Source organism: Lepisosteus oculatus, chromosome 15, assembly GCF_040954835.1.
Source record: "Lepisosteus oculatus isolate fLepOcu1 chromosome 15, fLepOcu1.hap2, whole genome shotgun sequence".
Lineage (NCBI taxonomy): Eukaryota > Metazoa > Chordata > Actinopteri > Semionotiformes > Lepisosteidae > Lepisosteus > Lepisosteus oculatus.
The window spans coordinates 7,172,042-7,178,041 of record NC_090710.1 but is presented as its reverse complement, the minus strand read 5'-3'; positions in this window follow the sequence as shown (position 1 = coordinate 7,178,041).

Genomic DNA, 6,000 nt, shown 5'->3' with positions numbered 1-6,000 from the left:
AAGGCTCCTTGTCTGTTTTTTATACCAATGTCTTGTGCAAGATTGTATAACCCCTCTTTTGCACATGGTAATCCAGCTACAACTCTACTGAGTACAGCCTACCCATTTCCAAGACGCGAGACTCACACTGAGACCAGGTTCTGGTTTGCTCCGCCCACGTCTTTCGGATTGGTTTACCAACGCGCCTTGTAATTATAACCGGCAGCACCCCTGATGTCTGTCAAGGTTACTGGATGGTGCAAAGCAAGCAAAATGGCCAATCTAATCTCTGGACTGAACACCAATTGAGAATACATTTTACATGGTTGAACAAAAATGTAAGCCACAATACTTCAGAATTAACAAGACGTCAAAGTGCCTGCAATAAAGCATCTGAATCAGTTACACAAACAGATTGGTAAGCTCATGGGTCTCACACTTCATGCAGTTATTGCCTCAAAGTGATGTGCAATCACATACAGACTTCTAAACTCTAAAAAAATAAAATTAATGATTTCTCTGATTTCTCAGAAATTTGTTCTGCATCCAAGCAGCTATTTCTACAGAGAAACTTATAAAAATGTATGAACAGTACAAATAAACATTACATAAAATAATTCAACCCATCCATAGTCCTTTCTATAGGAATTCACAACTTACAGTACCTGTAAATTTACTCCACCCACAATCACCCTAAGCCTCTATAATTGTCTATTCACTCTTCATTTTGCACATAACCACTTATTGCATTCTTCCATAACCCTTAACCTACACTCATTTGTTGACTGAGTAGTTTTATTGAATATGGGATAAAGGAATTCTTCATTTTGTTAAGTCTGCATTGAGGAACTCTAAAACATCTGTTTGAAGGCATATTGTATGTTAATATTCTTCATGCAGGACATGGAAGCGATCAGAGGAGATCCTAACAGGTCTTCTCCACATACTCTTAATGTAAGCAGTTTGAAGGCTCTGCAAATGGCTGCCTTACTAACATCCTCAAGAGTCTGGTCATCTTGGCTTTATGTTGCACAGAAAGACTATTATACTAGCCAGTTATTCCATTCTGCATGACACTTTGTACCACAAAACTGAAAAACACAGAGTATGACTACTAGCACCAATAGTAACCAAAACCATAACCTGCAAAGAAAGTAAATTCTTTGCTGTACTTTATTACAAAAAAGTCAACATGTACCTTCCAATACAGATTTGCAACTATGTATAGTATACTGTATTCCCAGATATTAATAGGATGTATCCAATGTTTTATTTGTTATGTAATCAAATTTGCTTAATGGAATCATTATAACTTATGACCAGGGAAGGATATCCATTCTGTTTAAGACCAGAGACAATTTCTTCTGTTTTTATAGAATCAATATATTGTTCTGATATATGTTGGAGTCATCATTATCATTCATCTGAGAAAGTAAGGTGGAATCATCAAAAAATGTGTTTAGAAATTGGTTTGAACCACTGGCAACACAATCATTCGTGCAGAAAGTGAAGAGCAGTGGTGAACACATACACCCTTCGAGTGCTCCACAGTCATTTACTTGGAAGAAAGTATACCATTTACAGTACTTTAACTTGCTGCAGTCTTCTTGTAAGGAATGAGTTGTACCAAAAGATCAAATATGGGATGATCTGTAATTGAATCATTTTTGATAATATAATGTCTGGTTGGTTTGTGTTAAAAACTGAAGAAAAGCCGAGAAAAAGTACAGTACTTTAGCAAATAGTTTGCATTTGCCTAGATGCTTTAAAATAAGGTGAATAAAATTAATTATTGCTTCCTCTGTGTTTGCAATTGTTTATAATAATGATATGGATTGAGTTGTCCATTGACTAAGTGAGATTCTGATCCAACATATTTATGGTCATTTTAAATCACTGGGTTGATCACAAAGAACATTTTATTTGTAATGTGATCAAATGTATACATTTACAATAAATACATTTTATTTATTAATTAATTATTTAAAAATAAAATGTATATTGTATTGTACTTACTATTTGTGTTAATTACATGATCACAAACACAAATTGCTTGACTGTTAAGACAAAATAACATAGACGTAATCCCGTTCCATAATTTAATCCCATAGAGATTTTAAAAAATGAAAGATTACCTCAAAAAATGTGTTGTCAAGGTTTAGGAAAGTAATCTGAATCAGCAATGTTTTCCTTATATTACAAATTTAAATGGCTGTGGATTATGCTGTCTTATTATTTTAGCACCAGTGGCATGTTAATTAAATAAAAAGATGCATGTTTCACTGCAGCCTTCTGAAAACCACCCACAGCTATGATTATAGTTTCTCATTCTACCAACTCAGTGATGCCCTGCCCTCTGCTCCCTTTGAGGTTTTTCTTGGCAAGCTGACCAATGACCCAGTTCCATGCATATTAGTGCTGTGAAATGGAAAAAGGCTAGGTCACACTCTTGATGTCTCCTTGCCGGCTGTTTCACAACAGGAGTAGTCAGAAAGGTCTGTTCTGCAGCTGCACATAACAGGGGTGTCTATTTATGCTCACACTATCAGGTGAAAGATTAAGTACTCCTCTTCGCCAAACCAGTAAGAGTAAACCACTGACTTAATCAATAAAAATCCTCCTTCATACTTATTACAACATCAAACGTACCACAAGGGAGAGCACTTTCGCTTAACCGTGTACAATAAACTAGAATTCAAAAAACAAAAAACAAATACAAAAAACTTGAACATGTATCTGCTTTTCACCAAATTCATGCAAAATATATTGATGAGATTGCATTTGAAGCCTTGAGAGATTATGTACTGTATTTGCAGTTCCTGAACTCACGTTAACCCCAAAACAATGTTAATCAAGTGGTCAGGTACATACTGTAGATTCTAATTTTTTAAACATTATAATTTGTCTTTCTTTCCAAAAATAGCATATGGTGACACTGTGCTACAATAAGGAAAAGGGTAGCCTGTTGTGTCAAAAACACTCTGACAGGTCATGCCAAAGGATTCTCTGTGTCTGTATATTCAGTTTGGGCAATGTCCTTGTTTTCTGTCTTCATATCTGAGTGTAGATGCCCAGTTCGGTCAGGGTCAGGAATTTAAATTAATCAGAACCAGAAAGCCTTAAAAAATACATAGATGATAAAATATTGTCTCACACATTCCCTGAGAAAGCTAAAAGCACTGATTTTAAAATAATAAATTCAAAATTGTGAGTATTGTTACTACTATTGATATGTTTTCCTTATAAATACATCTCTCTTATGTTGAAGTGGCTGAAGTTTTCATGTTGCCGTGAAAGATGTCCTCAAGGTTTGGTACCACCTTAGCTTCTGTTTAGGTTGAAAAAACTGACATGCAATATGCTCCACAAACTGAAGAAGGCTATTGAATTGGCAGTTGAGAGGATGAATGACGTAGGAACTTTTTAATCCTTTTTAATTCTATTCTTCTGTGTCACTTGCTTGTTACAAGAGTTTTAGAAGCCTTTAATGCACTTACAGTACAGTACATGCGAGTCACCAACAGCGAATCATCATCAGAATCTATGGATTTAATTTTCCACTGAAGGCAAAGTTTGCAGAATAGCTGACAAAAGCAGGGAACTTACATACTGTACCTAAAAAAACCCAAGCCTCATTTGCCATTGCAGAAATATTTTTAAAATGACAATAGAACACATGCTGTACTGTTGTTAAAAACAGGTTTTTATCTCTTCATTTGAAAATAATAATTAGTTGCCAACATTTCATATTCCTGTATTCATTACCAGATCACATTTAAAGTTAATTAATTCTAGATAGAAAAGTTGAATTTCAGGGGGTTTGATTAATTGCTAATTGATTTTTCTCTTGATACTTTTTCTCACTTACTGTACTTAATCTTGGTTCCAAAGAGCTTTGGAGCATTGCCTGTTCTTTCAATAACTTCTGAACATGAAATGTATCACAGAAGCCTGAAGATTAAATTGCTTGACACTGCTCAAGAATAATGACAAAACAACCTCTTTTAGTATATAAGTATATTGAAAGCAAAGGCTTCCACATAACTTTAGCTGATGTAATAGTTAAGCAAATAACATCCCAGAATGCTTAGTCTTGTATAAAAATGTAGTTTCCAATAATTAAAGCTAGCATTACATGACTCCATGTACTGCATGTACAGTAATTTCATTTTTTTCACTAGCTACCTGTAGATCAAGATTTCACATTTAAATCATGGGATGTTATTTTAAAATGTTCAAAGCACTAGTATGGTCACATTAAGAATATTGTCTATAGTTTTGGGCACCAAGCTAGGATACACGGTATACTTTAAATGGATAGGATTTTAAACAAGGAATATTATGTTAACATTGCACAAAGCATTTCTTTAAAAGTTCACTTTAAAGTCTATAGTTCTCATCAATATTTTTAAACACATGACACCACATGAATTTACAAAATGTTTTCAATTTATTTTAGGGGGATATGACATTTTAAAATAATGCAAAATGATTTTTGCAATTATTTCCTATTTAAATTGTGATTTTATGTAAATATTGACTGTTTAAGAAGAAACTCTTACAAATGACTAATATTTACCATATTATTTTCTGGTAAGTTCGATATTCAATTTTACAGCTTGTCATTTTTATTATTTGGAATATTTCTAATAATAAGATAATGTATTGCTGAAAATGTTACATAATATCACAACTTACCCTCCCTTTTTATGGTTCCTTTTTTTATTCCACATTTTACATATCTTACATCACAGAAAATGAAGCTGGAAAAAAGATCAGTTACACGCAATGCAATTTGTGTAAAGAATTGATTTGTACTTTGCATATTATACAAAGCACAGAACATTTTCTCTGCTTCAACAGTGCTTGAGAATCAAGGAACTTATTCTAAGAACAATGTATGCTGAAGGTCAGAAATATAGCAAGATATGCAGCCTTTCTTTAATAAATAATCTGTTATTTTTCACATCTACATTACCTTCTTCAAACTTTTTCATTTTGGCTCCTGAATCCTTGCGATCACAAATTGTCACAAAGTGGTTTTGTAATTTTTCCTCTGCAAGTTATTTAAAATAAATGCTGCACACACAACTCTTATGTAGAAAAAATGTTTAGGGAGAGCATTCTTTTCCTTTTTTCTGAATCATTTAAAGTATATAGCTTCATTGATTGAAAAACATTTTAACTGTTTAAAAATAGTTTAAAAAGCTACTGGTACATTGGAAAAAAGCAATACAACACTGTTAATTGTAGCTTTCAATAACATAAATCTGAAAAAATGTGTACCTAATTTTTACACAGGATGAATAAAACTTTTGTCCTGACAAGTGTGTTTTGATTCTCTACAATCACTTTTCACTCATTTAAAAGAATACAGTATATCCCAGATGCCTCTCTGAGTTGTCATGGCAGCCAATTGTCTGTGCTCAGTATTGCTCAGCAACAGGTTATTGCTCACATTTCCCACTTTGAACAACAATTAGCATTTTATTACAGTACCCATTTTAAATGCATACATTTTTACACCTTGAAAAAAACTAAAATATTACATAATGAAAATGAGGATGGAGAACTAACACACATTGGTCATATGACAAATACTGTATATGATTCAAATACAATATATTCAGAATTTAAAGATGAATACTTAATTTATTTGTTTTTTGAATTAAGCGATAACAACTGCTTTATGAGTTGCAATCCTATCATAGTCACAACACATCTCTCCCTACAGTAAGTGAATGTTAGCATTGACATGAACAAATCTAGAGGAAATGCCCATGGTTTAGTCAAGGGATGAGAGACAAAAAAGCTCTGCTGTAAGAGGTAGTGATGAACTTCTTCAGCACCAATGCTTTTTAAGTTTAACTCAAATATTTCAGCCATATTTCAGGGCAGAATGGTGGTGCAGTGGTTAGCATTGCTGCCTCACAGCACTAGGGCCCCGGGCTTAGTACCTGGGGTACTATCTGTGTGAAGTTTGTATGTTCTCCCCGTGTTTGGGTGGGTTTCCTTTGGCTG